Below are 19,252 nucleotides of genomic sequence, written 5' to 3' on the forward strand. Positions count from 1 at the left end.
TTGCCAAAAATGGAAAGTCTTGATCCTCAAACTTACATCATGATACAAGCTTCAAATGAATTTTTGCCCAACATGAAAGTTGAAGATCTTGTTCTCCCATTTCCAAAAAGTCCAAGAACACTCAAATCCCATGTATGGTTGGCAAGTTATGATCAAATCATTTTCAGAATTTTTTGAACTTCAAAAGGCCATATCTCTCAAACCATTTGGCCAAATTGGGTGGGGTTTTTTGCTACAAGTCACATTTGATGCCCTCTTTCCAAATTTGTCATCATCATTTACCAAAAGTTCACCAATCAAAATGGCATTTTTGAACTAGCATGAATTAATTCAAGTGAGGTGAAAAAGTGAGTTTCCAAAATAACCATTTCCAACAACTTTTGCCAATTGAGAATGTTTAGGAAACTCATTTGGAACATGTTCAAGGCCCATTTTCGCAGCTTTTGGCTCATGCACCATGCACTTAAGTGAAAATCCTCAAATTAGCAAAAACACCTTCATTTGCAAAAATTCCAATTACCACCTAAACTAATCAAGCTTAGCACATTAAACAGCATATATATTCATCTTTTTCTGCTGAAACCAACCCTAGCAGCCACTCTTACAAACAGAAAACTCTTTTCTCTCAAAAAACCTCTTTTCTTCATTTTGAATTTTTCTGCTGAAAAATTGCAAAGAGCACGAACTTGTATTGGTTGCTTCCTCACATACCATCATTTTTGAGCTCATTGGAAGCCTTAAACACCGACTGTAAAGCCATTACATGTTACTGTTCCATTGGAGCACATCTATGGTAGATCTCGATTTGAGCAAAACTAAAGGTTGCTGAGCCAAATTCCTTCAACCATTCATCATCTGGAGCTTGAAGCTTCAACTGTTTTTGCCATTTGCAACCAAACAACAACTGTAGCTCAACTGTTCTTCAACTTTGGTGAGTTTTCGACCATGACCATTTGCAAAATCTTGACATGTTTTAGGAAGGTCTTTGTATGCTGAGTTCAATGGTAGTCGTGGTTTTAAAAATGGTCGAGTAATTAGGGAGAAATGTTGAGTTGAAACTTGATGTTCAAACTTGTTTTTGTATCATGCATGTTGTGTAGCTCGATTCAGTGCAAATGAATGTTAGTTTCTTGATGTGTGATGTTTGCTGGTTACATTGGTGTGATTAATTTCATTTTCTGGAAAAATAATTTGCACGAGCTGATTGATGAAGATGATGATGTACTGTTCATAAAACCCTAAATGCCATTTCCAGATTTTTTTTGTCCTGAACGTGTTTTGCATGGTATCACTGTTTTATTGCTCCTGGCCAATCACGTTGCAGCATTCTTCTTACTTATGCGCTGCGTTTCATTAACTTGCCCACATATTTACAAAAATGCCACTGCATATTTATTTAATTAATTAATTCATGTTATGTTTCAATAATTATTTCATTTTTGTGACCAAACTTGCAAAATTCATAACACATTCATCTTTGATCCAAAATTAATGAGACTTTTTGCAAATTGTTCATATTAATCTATAGTTTTTAATCATGATTTTTCCAGATTTTTTGGATGAATGGTTTTTAAATTGTGTTAGGGTTTGTGACATGTGCTCATTTTTTGTACACTTTTCCAAATCAATTGTGAAATGATGATGCTTTATCCAATGGCTTTGAAATTTTTTGTGCTTAAACTAGACACATTCATGGGGATTTTGGTATAAAGTTTGTGAATTTATCCTTGCTGGTTTGTGAGTTATGATTTTTTGAATTAGGGTGTGACAATTTGTGTCACACCATTGATGTCCAATTTCATGATTTTATTTACCTTGCCTAATGAACTCAATTTGGTCTGATTTTTTGCATGAACATGCTTTTAGATGTTGAGAATATGTATGAATTTTTCTGGGATTTTTGAAGGCCTTTCCTAATTGTTTGATAATTTCTCCCCTGTTTGACCAAAATGTTGACTTTTGTGACACTTGATGCCATATGCTTTGTGAAATTCTCATACATTATTGGATGGACATGAAATTTGACATGTGATTAGTAGACATCTTAAGGTTTACCATGGTTTTAGTCTCATTCATTTCTCAGTTGCTATCACTGATTTATGATTTATTGAAGTTGATGCATGTTTGGTTGACTTCTTTGAGCATGTTTGAACTTGCCCTGCCTTTCTGATTTTCATTTCCCTACTTCCCATGATCCAATTGAGCTGAAATTTGGTGTGCTTACCATGCTATGGATTATGTTTGATCATGATTTATTTGATGATTTTTGGAATTGTTTATGATTGGTTTTGAACTGAGTCTTGCTGTTGACTTCTATGAGCTTCCATATGCCATGCTTTGACCTAATTTGTTCATGAAATGATGATGATGAATAATATGATTGTGGAACCAATTGAGTTTGCTTCTTGATTGTTTGAATATGATTTTGATTGGATTTCATTTGCTGTTTTGACTTTCTCATCCCCTTTTGACCCAAGGCTTGTCCTAGTGGTCCTGTTGCTCATGTTTGAGTTCATTTTTTCAGGATAAGAAGCAGTTGCCTTAGAGAGATCAATACAAATTGATTGATGCTTGTTTGATTATCATGACTAACTTGTTTGTTTTGTAGCTTGCTTGGCTCATATGCTTGAACCTTGTGCATTGCACAGTTAAACTGATTGTGTAGACTGTTGATCCTTATCTCATTTTTGCTTTAACTTTGACTTGTATACTGATGTTGTCTGACTGGTTGCAGGTACCTTTAGTTGCTTATAGTTCCTTGTGAAACTTTGCTTTGCTTTGCTTAAGAGCAATTTGCATTGAGGTATATTTTCTTTTCTTCATGTAGTCTGGAAGACCTGGCCTGTTACTTGGCCAGGCAACTATCTAAAGTCCTCCTTAAGAGGCAATGTTTGTGACTGTTTAAAATTGTCCCTGTACATATTCAAAGACCTCCTAAGTGAAGAGGCAATTGGCAGAACCCAAGGGATATGCAATCTATCCCCTGCTATTCTGTGTGTCACTCACCTTGCTCACACTACCTGTGTTGATGCATAGTGAGTAAAAACCCAAGATCTATAGAGTCTAACTTGTGGAGAGAGTTCCTACTTTCTGAACTCCCACACCTTCTGATATTCAAATGCTCTCCCTGACCAGGGATAAGAGCAATGAGGCACACCCCTCATCTCCTCTCATCTGCTTCACCTTGGCTCTCAATGTCAAGGTTAAGAGCACCATTAACCCGATTCCAGTTGGCTTCAATGCCTAACCTTTGTATGAGCCCATTGCTTGTGTATAGTGTGTGCTACTTGTGCTTGTGTGTTTGTTTGACTTGCTTCCTGTGCAAGTTAGGTTTAGTTTAGCTTGCTTCTTGTGCAAGTTAGGTTAGGTGTGGCTTTCTTCCTGTGCAAGTCATGTTTAGGATAGGCTTGCTTCCTGTGCAAGTTAGCTAGAAACCTTAACTTAGGGATGATTTTGCATGATAACATCTAGGCTCGAGTCGTAGTCTCCCTAGTTGTGTCTCCCTCTGTTATCTGGTTAGGCTAGTCCTTTTTCCCTCCGTAGGGGAACTACGTCGCCCTGATCCTCATACCAGATGAGGTACGTAGGCAGGAGATGAGCTGATCTCTCCGGGCGCCCTTTTTTCTTTTTCAACCTTTGTGTCTCCACCCTCTGTGTGTGAGTTTGTTTCTCCTTTTCTGGTTGGAGTCCGACGTAAGTCCAGCGATTGGCAGTTGGTTTCCTGTGTGTGTTTGTTGGTTCGGATGCCGATGTAAGTCCAGTGATTGGCATTCGGGCTCCACGTTTGCCTTTGTCTGTTTGTTTGTGTGCGTGTCAGCCGAGCTACGAATGCTCTGATTCTCCTTCGTCCGAGGAGATACGTATGCATAGGATGCGATATCCTAGCGAGCATGTGTCGTTTCCCCGGTCCGAACTACTTCGACTCTGATGTCTATGCCTGTTAGACTAAGTAGGCCCAGGATGCGACATCCTGCCGAGTCAGTTTCAGTCTGTTTTCTTGTGTCTCTTTCAGCCAGTGTGTGTGTGTGTGAGCAGTATTTTAGCAACCATTTTTCCTTCCTATTGTGCGTGGATCCCGTCGAGTACGACGGATGCGTAGGGGTGCTAATACCTTCCTTTCGCATAACCGACTCCCGATCCCATTCTCTTTGGTCGCGAGACCATGTTCTTTCCAGGTTTACTCTGAGCGTTTCCTTTCCCTCCTTTGGGATAAATAACGCACGGTGGCGGCTCTGTTGTTCTTGTTTTCCCGCCGGTTTTTCGCGTAATGCGACAATTACCACATGCACTGCATACAATAAACACACATGACTTTCCTTATAAATCAGGAATTTGCATATCCAAAAGCTTTCTTGCAAAAACGAGAAATTTCCATTAACATGCATCATACGCATACACAACATCATAATTCTTTCCCATCAACCCTTTGATGGACATAACCTAATCTTTCTTTTCCATCAGCCCTCTGATGATGATCATTCCTTTCCACCAACCCTTTGGTGATGCCACTCCATAGTGAGGTTTCCTTTCCACCAACCCTTTGGTGATGCCACTCCATAGTGAAGTCTCCTTTCCATCAGCCCTCTGATGATGTCACTCCATAGTGAATTTTCTTTCCGTCAATCCTTTGACGATGATATTACTTATATAACTCCTTTTTCCACCAACCCTTTGGTGATGCCACTCCATAGTGAAGTTTCTTTCCGGCAACTCTTTGCCGACAAAAAAATTCCACCAACCTTTTGGTGATGCCACTCCATAGTGAGGTCTCTTTTCCATCAGCCCTCTGATGACGATTATCCTTTTCCATCAACCTTTTGATGATGACAATCTTTTTTCGTCAACCTTTTGACGGTGACAAATACATTTCCATCAACCCGTTAATGATGCCACTTCATAGTGAAGTTTCTTTCCGTCAACCCTTTGACGATGATACTGCCTATATAATTCCTTTTCCACCAACCCTTTGGTGATGCCATCCTTTACCCCTTTCCGTCAACCCATTGACGATGACAACTACCTTTCCATCAGCCCTCTGATGATGATCTTTTCCATCAACTCTTCGATGATGATATTCCCCAATAATCTCAAAAAAATAAAACCCTACAAAATTCCAGAACTCGTTGCATTTTCTTTCTACATTTCTCCATTGCATTTCAAAGGACAAAATTTGGGTCTTTTCTGTATTTAATTACCTTCCACCATGAATGTATGAAAACTGTTGACATTCTTACCTTCTGGTTCAAGTTAATTAAATAGGGGCAGCTGTCATACCCCAATTTTGTCCGGGCATATTTAAAGTTTTTTGTCAAGCATTCACAACCATAAAGCACGATGCACAAAATCAAGACTAGAGAGTTTCACTAGAGAAGGGAATTAGGTTTCTTTTAATCTTTACCCCAATTTCGTTGCTTTATGGATTTAAGACCATATTACCTTTAGAAGTTCATAATGCATCAAGAAGTTCATTCTACTTGTGCTTACGGATTAAGTGGATCACTAGATTAGGATGCGCATATTATTATAGTCCATATCATCATTTACTCCATGCATAAGTTGCCTTGAAGGCTCACATCTCATTGATTCATTATCATAAAAAGCATCTTAATGGCTCATGAGTGCAAATCGCATCTTATCAACAAGTCTTTTGGTTGATTTGTAAGTTTGGTACATTCTTGTGGTCAAGTACATCTCATTACAAGAGTTTTTTGCTGAATGTGCATTTTTCCCGCTCCAATTGGCAAATGTCTAAGAAATGGTGGTGATTGACCTAGGACTGGCACGGGTAGGTCCTGATTTAAGAAGTCTCATAAGGACTTGATTTTAAAGTTTTTTTGAATGTCTATAAGAGGGGAAATCAACATTCTATAGGGACTTCATGACAATATCATTTGCATAAAGACCATTAACTTGGATTTACAAGACCATGCTTTGATGGGCTTGATGTTCCTAAGTTTTATTAATACAGGCATAGATTTACAATTTGTATGGTTAAACTTCATGGTTCACACAAGTCCCAACCTTATGATCTAAGATTACATTACAGTCAAGTCAAAACGACAGGAATAAGCTTCAAATTGGAAAGAACATATCCCTTTGCCATGATGCTTGCCCGGCTTTTCCCTACACTCATTTCTACAGACTGTTACAAGTTCGTTCTAAAGCCTGCAGGGTACCTTCTAACAGCGTGATGCAATCTACAGAGTCCAAAAGCCAACAACATGCCCTACAGTTGGTTTTGAAGGGTTAGACCATGAAAAAATACCAAGTTGAAATTCAAAGCAGCCAGGAGAATCAATGACATTACAAGAAGAAACAGACTTCCAAAAAATCTAACAAGCAATACGCCGTGTCCGGATAAGCACAGTCCAGAATGCGTCACCATCCAAGACAATACAAATCTTAAGCAACCTAGAAACCTGCATTTCTCACAACGGAAACATAAATCAGCAGCATATCGTGGCATCTAAACCGAGGCATCATCATCCTTAATATCATATATGTTGCAGGAAATAAAGCAAAACTTGAAGTGAAGTTCACAAGCTAACCTATGCAGCCCCTGGGAGACCCCGATCAAAAGATATACAATACAATGAGCATCAAGTATAGCAGCTCACATATCAGTTCAACACAGGCAAAGCATCCCAAGAAAAAATCCAAAGCACCTCCTGCATCGAATGTAAATGATGCACGCCTTCAAAACTAGCCACTGCTCCTACAGTAATGCACACAACAAAAGGCAGGTTAAGTGCAAATGAAAACATGCCAGAATCTAACTATGGCCAATTGTCAATCTACACCAATAACAGGAAAACGATCGTGAAAGATTTACGGTGCATGAGTTGAAGGCTATGGTCATTACCTATCAAAACAGAAGCGGAATGGTAAAGTAAAACTTAGCCACCAACTCGTGTCGGCATAACAGCACCCTGCATAACTGTCAGAATCATTAAAACACATTGCCAACATGTGTACAACCTGCGAGAAAAAAACAAATCGTCAAAGTATTACCAACTCCCTCCTGATGCTCAGCCAAAGCCATGAAAAGGAACTCAAGGATGTTGGGATTCTTAAACATGTCATGGAGATCACTCACTTTCATCTTCTTTTCACTTCTCTGCATCATCTCTGCATCATTTTCCTTCAATGCCTTTCACTCATAGCATAACAAAAACAGGAGAGTCAATGTAAGTTTGAGTTGCTCGTCATAAGAAAACATGAAACTAAAACAAAACGAGACAAGAATGCACAATCTACCTTAACAGGTCCTAAGACTTCTGGGTTATGAGTTAATAATGCAACACAGAGGCAATTTGAGTTCATTCTGGATCATACTGGTGGTCAGCTAACTAGAGGTTAAGATGTGCGAAATCGTGCACCCGAAGGGTGTTGCGACCTGGAAAACACAGAAAGGAGAGTTTATTGCAAGACTTGTATTATTAAGACAAAATTATGCGAAGTGTCAAAGGTGCCAAGAAGCCAAGCATCACAGTCCAAATCAACACGAGAAAGAATAATAGAGTCCTTTGAATAAAAGAGTGAATTTACATGACAGTAAAAATCAAGTTTCTTACCATGCCATATACAAGTCTTATTGCTGTAAAGATCTAATGGAGTCGGTGACGCATTTTTTTGAGATTCTTACCAACGAAACAAATCCTTTGCCACCTGCATCAATTGAGGGACCACACCAAATCTAGATGAGATTTTGATTCTAACGGAAAATCTTGGATTTTAGCCAGCTCACAAATAAAAAACCTCGTACCCAAAGGCTCTATATAAAGGCCACCACTCATTGTAAGAAAAAAAAGCACCGTCACTCTGCTGAAATCGCATCCCGACCTACACATCAAATCTCAAAGATACCAAAGGGATACTCAAAGTTCATCACTAGAACTTTGAGCAAACCGAGCTAAACCCTGACAAACCAAACACAGAAGTAAGAGGAAGGAGAAGCCGAAAACTAAGCGAAAAAGGAGAAGAGCTCGCGCACAAAATCAAAGGAGCTTACTTGAGGTAAACGCTCATCGGAGTCTCGCCGGAGTCGGAAGGTACCGGTGACGTCCTTCACCCTTTGTTCAACCTTGCGTAGGTATCGTAACACCATGTAGTCTCCGATTGCGTGTATAGTTTGATGATTGTGTTGCTTATTCATGATTGATTCTGATTTAAGTATAAACTATGATAGATCCATGAGGTGTTTTGCTGATTTTGGGTTTGGAATTGTTATGTTGTTGTGTCATTTTGTTGAAACTGCGTTTGGTCTTTGCCAAGGTATGTTGAGGTTCCGATGATGAACATCGTGTGTTCATCTTTGATTCTGGGTTTTAAGGATTTTCTTTCTAAATTTTGGGGTCCGTTCTTGTTGTGTTGGGGAAAGGATGATTTGGGTAAGGGTTTTGAAGAAAAGGTAAGTTGGAAGAGGAGAGAGGAGATTAAGCTTGAAGAAAGGTGGGTGAATTTTGAAAGATGAAATCTGTTTTATTAAGTGGCTATTTTCAGCGATGACCGCAAGTTTTCGATAATGATACATTTATTAATTAAATGAATGTGCCATTCATATGCTCTGTATAATGCATTTTAAATTACTAATATTTGGTTTCAATGTTTAGATTTAGGATAGCATTTACTGCCAAGTGATTGTTGGGTTTTTGTTGGGAAGACAAAAGTAAATCACGGGAGACGCAACGTCTTATCTTCATTCACTCAGCATTTTCTTTGTTTTTTTTTATTATTATTATTATGAATAATGGATTAAGAGTTGGATTGGAGGCGTTCGCCTCATTATCTTTCGATTATTTGAATAATTGGCGTACGCCACATTGCTCGAATCTTCGTTATCAAATCTAAAACGCAATCGAATAAATTCAAATCACACCTTATATCAAACTCAATCTTGCAAAACAAATTTAATAACTTAAACTTCGATTGATTGAATGAGAGGCGTTCGCCTCGCCATTCTGTGATTATTTGAATAATTGGCGTACGCCACATTGCTCAAATCATCGACTTCCGATTAATACATTTTAAATAAACTTGGATAAAGGAATAAGTGGCGTACGCCTCATTATTCTTTGAATAAGCAAGTAGGAGGCGTACGCCTCACTACCGTGCGTATTCAGCATCCGCAAACAAACTTTCAATATAATCCGAATGAAAAGGGGGTAGAAGGCGGTCGCCTTATTATTCCTCGAAAGAATTGAACGATTGGTGTACACCACATTGCTCAATCTTTCGTCGTTCTTCAAAAATATCTAAACAAATCAAACCAACTTCTCGCCCCCGAGCGATCGAAACAAACCAAACAAAATAGTCAACACATCAATTCAACTTGTCACCCCCGCGTGACCAAAACTCTTTTAGAAAGAACATTGTTAATCCTTTCTAATGTGCACAACAAACCAATGCTTAAGCCTCCGCCGAGAGTAGACAAGCCAACGTTTAGCCTTTAGAGCACAATCTACACAGTCGTTCATTAAAAGACACCAACAAAAAACCGTAGTTGCCCGAACTACGAATGCTCTAATTTCCTTATTGCACCATAAGGATACGTAGGCACGAGATTGCGAGATCTTGGCGAGCACACTAATAAGAAACCTCCCATTTTCCCCCTCCTGAGGTCTTCACCCATATTTATCATCAGCCCTAATTACTCGAAGAAAGCAAATAACAGTTAACTAACATTCAAATAGCAAATTGGACTAAAAGGTTCCCGTTGAGTACAACGGACGTGAGGGGTGCTAATACCTTCCCCTTGCGTAATCGACTCCCGAACCCGAATATGGTTGCGATGACCATTATTCTATATTTCTAAAAGGTTTTATCGATATTTTCCTATTCCTTCATTAGGATAAATAAAGTTCGGTGGCGACTCTGTTCGAACATAATTTTTTCCGCGACCATCGCGAGGAATCTTATTTTTCGAGATGCGACAGATGGCGACTCTGCTGGGGACTATAGCTCCATGCTAGAGAGAGTCAGGCCTAATTTAGTTCAAATTGCTATGAATGTTAAAACATTGTTTTCTTCCTTATTACTTATTTATATCTTGTTGTATTATTTATGCTATGTTATTTATTCTGCCATTATGTTGGGTGATCTATGGTTTCTGACACATGTTGTGAGATAAGCTCCGTACCCGAGCTTTGAGAAGAACTTAGAACCCGGAGTTGTGTAGTATTGAACCGAGGGGTGTACACCTCATTGGGACAATACGAGAACTCAACCTAGAGTAGATCTGTTCAGAATTTCCATCATAATATGGCTAGCCCATTATTGCAAGGAAACGTTGAACATGGTCTATGACTCTGGGAACCTCGTCTTAAACTGAAGTCTGTCTTCATGATTGGCGATCGTGTAGTATTGAACCGAAGGGTCTACACCCTGTTCGAACAATACGAGGATCCCACTTAGAATAGATTGATTCAGAACTCTCATCACGATGTGGCTAGCCCATTATTGCGATGGGATGCTGAACACAATCCATGACTCTAAGTTCTGTTTTGGAAAGGAACAACCTTAGGAGCCATCCTTTGTGTGTGGGGTAGAGAACATAGAACCTCTGTATGTGGTGTACCATATGATACCCATGTTATCCTGGATCCTAACTATACCTGAATTACAGTTCCTTTGCATACCTAAATACAAAATTTCATGCATTCTCATCTCATCAGCATGAATTGCATATCATTTTCATAAATAAAAAAAACTCATCCCATCCTTTGTCCATAACCCGCAGTTGAATTCCCGACATTCGTATCAGACTTGAAGTAGCTCTGAAAAGATTATGGATCTGTTGGAGCAAAACCACATTGCATTAAGAGGAGATGTGGACTCAATGAAAAACCAGATAGACCAACTTGTAGAGGCTATGATAGCTTTAGCAAAGAGGGAGGACAACATTCAGCAAACTGCAGTTACCGAAAATGTTATTCTAGCTCCAGTAAATGACCCTATCCAACCTCAGCTTGCGAGAACCCCAGTTGATAACTCTGTTGTACAAGAACGTCATATCATTCGAGATTCCTCTTACCATGATGATGTTGAATATCACAGCTTTGCATTCTCCATGCCAAATTCACATGGAACAAGCCTATTGGTTAATATTGAACAACCACAAGATGATGAGATTTCTAAAAGATGCCGCGTGCTAGAGAAAAAGCTCAAGGCCATAGAAGGACAAGATACTGTTGAACAGAGTGCCTTAGACATGTGTTTGGTACCTGGCCTAGTTATACCCCCAAAATTTAAAGTACCGGAATTTGAGAAGTACAAAGGGGATAGCTGTCCAAAGCACCATTTGGTGATGTTTTGTCGAAAAATGACCTCTCATGCCCATGATGATAAGCTAATGATTCACTGTTTTCAGGACAGTTTGACCGGGGCATCATTGAGTTGGTATATGAAGTTAGAAAGGAACCATGTTCAGTCACGGATAGACCTAGCTAATGCCTTTTTGAAGCAGTACAAATACAATTTGGACATGGCTCCCGATCGCATGCAGTTGAGAGCCTTGTCTCAGGAAAGCAACGAATCCTTCAAAGGGTATGCCCAAAGATGGAGAGAATTAGTAGGTCACGTTGAACCACCACTCTTAGACAAAGAAGTTATGGAATTATTCAGGGATACCTTGCAAAGTCCTTACTTTGAAAGGATGATTAGCAGTGCAACATCAGACTTCGCTCACTTGGTGTCAATCGGAGAACGTATCGAGTGCAGCCTCAAAAGTGGAAGAATCCAATGCGCCTCGAGTATCCAGAGCATTGAGGATGAATCTATTATCAATTCCCAAAAGGAAGAAGAGGTTGAAGTTAATGCAGTCTGGGAAATCCCACAAGCTCCATATCAGAGACCATCCTCTCCTTATGGTCAGTATCCTACAAATCAAGGACCTCCTCAATATCAACGATGGGTTCCACCTCAGCATCCATACAAACGACATAACACTCCATATCAGCAGCGCCAGCATGCTTAACAAAGGCCAAGGAAGCCAGAGAGACATATTGATCCGCTTCCATTGCCATACACTCAATTACTTCCATATTTGATCAAGAGAGGACTGATAGTGCCAAAGGAGATAAAACCAGTAAGTCCTCCATATCCGCCAAGTTTTGACGCCAACTCCCGATGTGACTTCCATGCTGGGGCACAAGGGCATTTAACTGAAGACTGTAAGGTGCTCAAAAGCAAGGTACAAAATCTGCTTGATTCCAAGATGTTCTCACTTGCGCCTCGAAGCTTGCAAATCGATAATACTTTTTCGCCTAGCTATGGGGGTCCATCAGTCCAAACTGTGGAAGAGATTTCTGAGAATAGGTCTGAAGATGATTATCATATTGGTCTCGATGAGCATAACTACTGCTACTATGAAGAAAGCTAGCCCAGCAGTGAACCAGACAGGAGAGAGCTTCCTCTGCACTGGCAATCATTTGGCTATTTCTAGCATTTCATTTGTTTTGTTCTTTGCATGTTAAAGTATTTATCTGCTTTCAAGTATTGTTGATTTCCTTTAATGGTAATATTAATGAAATGATTATGCATGTTTTGAACGAATCCTTTCGTATTCACTCATTTTTTCCATTGATATAAAAAAATATTTCTCCCATTCACTTATCAAACTGTTGTTATAGCAAAGATTGAAGGGAGAATGACGAAAACGAAATACCCATAATTACTGATTGTATGCTTTCGGATAAAACCTTGTTGATGATGTATAGGCATTGTTTCAAATCCCCAATCACTGGAGAGATAAGGAGTTAATCCCTAGTCAACCACTTCGAGCCTAGAAGTAGGAGTTTCTTTCAGATCTACGAACCCTTACATTTAACCTGGGGAAGGGTAGTGTTCAGTTAATCTGACTACACATTCAAATTACAAGGAGAAACATCTCGTCTGTGGATCAACTACATGTCATTCTTCGCACGCATCCTGAAGTGTCAAAGGAATCTCGAAAAATACAAAAGTTATGTAGGTTGTTCTTAAAAGACCATTGACTTGGTAGTCACATCCTCTAAAAATAATTAAGGAAGGAGCCCGCTAAGTCGAACACCCAAAAAGGAGACTTAGGCAAAAATTAGGGCAATCCCGGTGTACTAAAAAGCTTCAAAAAGCGGTCCAGGCAAAAGTTAGGGATCAAAGCAAAAATCAAAAGAGGTCATGAAAAACCTCAACAAAATAAAACAAGATTCAGTGACCACCATGTCAAGAATCAAAGGGTCACCAACATTCATAAAGAGCAAAATAAGGCGACTGCCATTTCAAGCGAATCTTGAACCCTCATCCTTACACTGCCAAACTCTCTTAAAATTTGAATGTGTGTGTTGACTTAAACTGAATGTAGGATTGGAGATCATCATGAAGAAGGGATGGGTTAAAATAAACTTTGAGCTTTATATCCTTTTGTTCAAGAAACCATGAACCAGACCACGTTACAACCCTTAAAAGACCTAATTGAGGTAGGGTTTATTCTGAAAGCATACTACAGCAAGGTTGCGTAAACTGACTCCTAAATATTTGCTAAATCGCCTATATTGGTATCATATTCTCACTGTATCTTTCACACACTAGCTAAATCAGCAATGTGTTTGATCTAATGGATCATTCGTCACACACTATCACATCACTTCAATAAATGATTTTTCAAACCTGCATGAACGTCGCATTAAAATTACCATTGATTAAATAAACAATTTTAACTGCAAGTAAGTACTTGACATCAAGGAGCTTCAAAGAAGAAATCAGATAAGAACTTGATCAGTCGTCAATGTTGACCTGAATCAAGACTGCTTCCTAACCCTATGGATTAGGGGCATGGTATATAATGACTATAAATTGGTCAGTTGAAAGACAAATCTCCAAGCATCAGTTGATCAAGGAGGCAAATCTTTTCAAAATATCCAGTCAATCTAGGGCACGCCTTTCAAAATCTCAATCAGGGGCAAAACACTACAAGACTCATACACTGGGGCAAATTTTGGTTCAGTCCATGGTATAATCATTCCCAGAGTTCCCTTTCAAAGGCGAATTCCTTCAAAGACCCTACAGGCTGGGACAGACAAGTTCCAAAGAGCCTTAGGGCAGAGCAAAAGTACAATCATCACACATTGATTACGTCGCTACGCTCACAAAATTATTTGTAAACCATCGAGGCATATCAGGCAAAGAAGTTAAGGTTCTCTCAAGAACAAACACAAAATCTATCAACAAAGGATCAAACTTGGGGCACCAAGAGCATCCATATCTATCATTCAATCATCACATCTTCAAAAGATCGAGTGTCGGGAAGTCAAAACCTTTCAAAAACCAATGTCCAATTCGTATTGGCGATCACAAAAAAAGAGTCCAATCCATATTGGCAACTACCAAAAATAAAAGTCCACTTTGTTGGCATCTCCAAAACCAAAGTCCAATTCCTATTGGCATCTCCAAAACCAAAGTCCAATCCATATTGGCAACCACTGAAAGTCCACTCTGCTGGCATCTTCATAAACTCAAATCCAATCAACATTGGTACCCAGAAAATCTCACCTTCAAAAAAGGGAGATCAATCCAAAAATTAACCAATATTCATCTTGCATTACCACATGCACTGCATACAATAAACACACATGACTTTCCTTATAAATCAGGAATTTGCATATCCAAAAGCTTTCTTGCAAAAACGAGAAATTTCCATTAACATGCATCATACGCATACACAACATCATAATTCTTTCCCATCAACCCTTTGATGGACATAACCTAATCTTTCTTTTCCATCAGCCCTCTGATGATGATCATTCCTTTCCACCAACCCTTTGGTGATGCCACTCCATAGTGAGGTTTCCTTTCCACCAACCCTTTGGTGATGCCACTCCATAGTGAAGTCTCCTTTCCATCAGCCCTCTGATGATGTCACTCCATAGTGAATTTTCTTTCCGTCAATCCTTTGACGATGATATTACTTATATAACTCCTTTTTCCACCAACCCTTTGGTGATGCCACTCCATAGTGAAGTTTCTTTCCGGCAACTCTTTGCCGACAAAAAATTCCACCAACCTTTTGGTGATGCCACTCCATAGTGAGGTCTCTTTTCCATCAGCCCTCTGATGACGATTATCCTTTTCCATCAACCTTTTGATGATGACAATCTTTTTTCGTCAACCTTTTGACGGTGACAAATACATTTCCATCAACCCGTTAATGATGCCACTTCATAGTGAAGTTTCTTTCCGTCAACCCTTTGACGATGATACTGCCTATATAATTCCTTTTCCACCAACCCTTTGGTGATGCCATCCTTTACCCCTTTCCGTCAACCCATTGACGATGACAACTACCTTTCCATCAGCCCTCTGATGATGATCTTTTCCATCAACTCTTCGATAATGATATTCCCCAATAATCTCAAAAAAATAAAACCCTACAAAATTCCAGAACTCGTTGCATTTTCTTTCTACATTTCTCCATTGCATTTCAAAGGACAAAATTTGGGTCTTTTCTGTATTTAATTACCTTCCACCATGAATGTATGAAAACTGTTGACATTCTTACCTTCTGGTTCAAGTTAATTAAATAGGGGCAGCTGTCATACCCCAATTTTGTCCGGGCATAGTTAAAGTTTTTTGTCAAGCATTCACAACCATAAAGCACGATGCACAAAATCAAGACTAGAGAGTTTCACTAGAGAAGGGAATTAGGTTTCTTTTAATCTTTACCCCAATTTCGTTGCTTTATGGATTTAAGACCATATTACCTTTAGAAGTTCATAATGCATCAAGAAGTTCATTCTACTTGTGCTTACGGATTAAGTGGATCACTAGATTAGGATGCGCATATTATTATAGTCCATATCATCATTTACTCCATGCATAAGTTGCCTTGAAGGCTCACATCTCATTGATTCATTATCATAAAAAGCATCTTAATGGCTCATGAGTGCAAATCGCATCTTATCAACAAGTCTTTTGGTTGATTTGTAAGTTTGGTACATTCTTGTGGTCAAGTACATCTCATTACAAGAGTTTTTTGCTGAATGTGCATTTTTCCCGCTCCAATTGGCAAATGTCTAAGAAATGGTGGTGATTGACCTAGGACTGGCACGGGTAGGTCCTGATTTAAGAAGTCTCATAAGGACTTGATTTTAAAGTTTTTTTGAATGTCTATAAGAGGGGAAATCAACATTCTATAGGGACTTCATGACAATATCATTTGCATAAAGACCATTAACTTGGATTTACAAGACCATGCTTTGATGGGCTTGATGTTCCTAAGTTTTATTAATACAGGCATAGATTTACAATTTGTATGGTTAAACTTCATGGTTCACACAAGTCCCAACCTTATGATCTAAGATTACATTACAGTCAAGTCAAGACGACAGGAATAAGCTTCAAATTGGAAAGAACATATCCCTTTGCCATGATGCTTGCCCGGCTTTTCCCTACACTCATTTCTACAGACTGTTACAAGTTCGTTCTAAAGCCTGCAGGGTACCTTCTAACAGCGTGATGCAATCTACAGAGTCCAAAAGCCAACAGCATGCCCTACAGTTGGTTTTAAAGGGTTAGACCATGAAAAAATACCAAGTTGAAATTCAAAGCAGCCAGGAGAATCAATGACATTACAAGAAGAAACAGACTTCCAAAAAATCTAACAAGCAATACGCCGTGTCCGGATAAACACAGTCCAGAATGCGTCACCATCCAAGACAATACAAATCTTAAGCAACCTAGAAACCTGCATTTCTCACAACGGAGACATAAATCAGCAGCATATCGTGGCATCTAAACCGAGGCATCATCATCCTTAATATCATATATGTTGCAGGAAATAAAGCAAAACTTGAAGTGAAGTTCACAAGCTAACCTATGCAGCCCCTGGGAGACCCCGATCAAAAGATATACAATACAATGAGCATCAAGTATAGCAGCTCACATATCAGTTCAACACAGGCAAAGCATCCCAAGAAAAAATCCAAAGCACCTCCTGCATTGAATGTAAATGATGCACGCCTTCAAAACTAGCCACTGCTCCTACAGTAATGCACACAACAAAAGGCAGGTTAAGTGCAAATGAAAACATGCCAGAATCTAACTATGGCCAATTGTCAATCTACACCAATAACAGGAAAACGGTCGTGAAAGATTTACGGTGCATGAGTTGAAGGCTATGGTCATTACCTATCAAAACAGAAGCGGAATGGTAAAGTAAAACTTAGCCACCAACTCGTGTCGGCATAACCGCACCCTGCATAACTGTCAGAATCATTAAAACACATTGCCAACATGTGTACAACCTGCTAGAAAAAAACAAATCGTCAAAGTATTACCGACTCCCTCCTGATGCTCAGCCAAAGCCATGAAAAGGAACTCAAGGATGTTGGGATTCTTAAACATGTCATGGAGATCACTCACTTTCATCTTCTTTTCACTTCTCTGCATCATCTCTGCATCATTTTCCTTCAATGCCTTTCACTCATAGCATAACAAAAACAGGAGAGTCAATGTAAGTTTGAGTTGCTCGTCATAAGAAAACATGAAACTAAAACAAAACGAGACAAGAATGCACAATCTACCTTAACAGGTCCTAAGACTTCTGGGTTATGAGTTAATAATGCAACACAGAGGCAATTTGAGTTCATTCTGGATCATACTGGTGGTCAGCTAACTAGAGGTTAAGATGTGCGAAATCGTGCACCCGAAGGGTGTTGCGACCTGGAAAACACAGAAAGGAGAGTTTATTGCAAGACTTGTATTATTAAGACAAAATTATGCGAAGTGTCAAAGGTGCCAAGAAGCCAAGCATCACAGTCCAAATCAACACAAGAAAGAATAATATAGTCCTTTGAATAAAAGAGTGAATTTACATGACAGTAAAAATCAAGTTTCTTACCATGCCATATACAAGTCTTACTGCTGTAAAGATCTAATGGAGTCGGTCACACATTTTTTTGAGATTCTTACCAACGAAACAAATCCTTTGCCACCTGCATCAATTGAGGGACCACACCAAATCTAGATGAGATTTTGATTCTAACGGAAAATCTTGGATTTTAGCCAGCTCACAGATAAAAAACCTCGTACCCAAAGGCTCTATATAAAGGCCACCACTCATTGTAAGAAAAAAAAGCACCGTCACTCTGCTGAAATCGCATCCCGACCTACACATCAAATCTCAAAGATACCAAAGGGATACTCAAAGTTCATCACTAGAACTTTGAGCAAACCGAGCTAAACCCTGACAAACCAAACACAGAAGTAAGAGGAAGGAGAAGCCGAAAACTAAGCGAAAAAGGAGAAGAGCTCGCGCACAAAATCAAAGGAGCTTACTTGAGGTAAACGCTCATCGGAGTCTCGCCGGAGTCGGAAGGTACCGGTGACGTCCTTCACCCTTTGTTCAACCTTGCGTAGGTATCGTAACACCATGTAGTCTCCGATTGCGTGTATAGTTTGATGATTGTGTTGCTTATTCATGATTGATTCTGATTTAAGTATAAACTATGATAGATCCATGAGGTATTTTGATGATTTTGGGTTTGGAATTGTTATGTTGTTGTGTCATTTTGTTGAAACTGCATTTGGTCTTTGCCAAGGTATGTTGAGGTTCCGATGATGAACATTGTGTGTTCATCTTTGATTCTGGGTTTTAAGGATTTTCTTTCTAAATTTTGGGGTCCGTTCTTGTTGTGTTGGGGAAAGGATGATTTGGGTAAGGGTTTTGAAGAAAAGGTAAGTTGGAAGAGGAGAGAGGAGATTAAGCTTGAAGAAAGGTGGGTGAATTTTGAAAGATGAAATCTGTTTTATTAAGTGGCTATTTTCAGCGATGACCGCAAGTTTTCGATAATGATACATTTATTAATTAAATGAATGTGCCATTCATATGCTCTGTATAATGCATTTTAAATTACTAATATTTGGTTTCAATGTTTAGATTTAGGATAGCATTTACTGCCAAGTGATTGTTGGGTTTTTGTTGGGAAGACAAAAGTAAATCACGGGAGACGCAACGTCTTATCTTCATTCACTCAGCATTTTCTTTGTTTTTTTATTATTATTATTATTATGAATAATGGATTAAGAGTTGGATTGGGCTCTACTCGGATGGGCTTTATGCATCATTGGGAATCTATTATTCTCACCCCCAGCTCCCAACAATATTAAATAAGCCTCATATTTACATCAATTTTTTACTATATTAGCTGATCAAAGTTATTTTAATTAGTCATTTAATCTTGATCAAATTATTTTTTCCGACTAACTCTGTTTTAGATCG

At 39.0% G+C, this 19,252-nt stretch overlaps 1 long non-coding RNA gene across 2 annotated transcripts; it reads right to left on the reverse strand.

Moving 5' to 3' along the window:
• Positions 1 to 5,940: 5,940 nt before the first annotated feature.
• Positions 5,941 to 17,216, reverse strand: LOC127082539 (uncharacterized). 2 transcript variants are annotated; one of them, XR_007788185.1, is made up of 4 exons: positions 17,161 to 17,216; positions 16,847 to 17,013; positions 6,308 to 6,419; positions 5,941 to 6,226 (listed from the first exon to the last, which is right to left on the reverse strand). It is a non-coding gene; the product is annotated as an uncharacterized LOC127082539 (long non-coding RNA). The 2 variants fall into 2 exon arrangements; XR_007788186.1 differs by lacking the exons at positions 16,847 to 17,013; positions 17,161 to 17,216 and adding an exon at positions 6,549 to 6,658.
• Positions 17,217 to 19,252: the final 2,036 nt, after the last annotated feature.

This window comes from Lathyrus oleraceus, chromosome 1 (assembly GCF_024323335.1).
Source record: "Lathyrus oleraceus cultivar Zhongwan6 chromosome 1, CAAS_Psat_ZW6_1.0, whole genome shotgun sequence".
Lineage (NCBI taxonomy): Eukaryota > Viridiplantae > Streptophyta > Magnoliopsida > Fabales > Fabaceae > Lathyrus > Lathyrus oleraceus.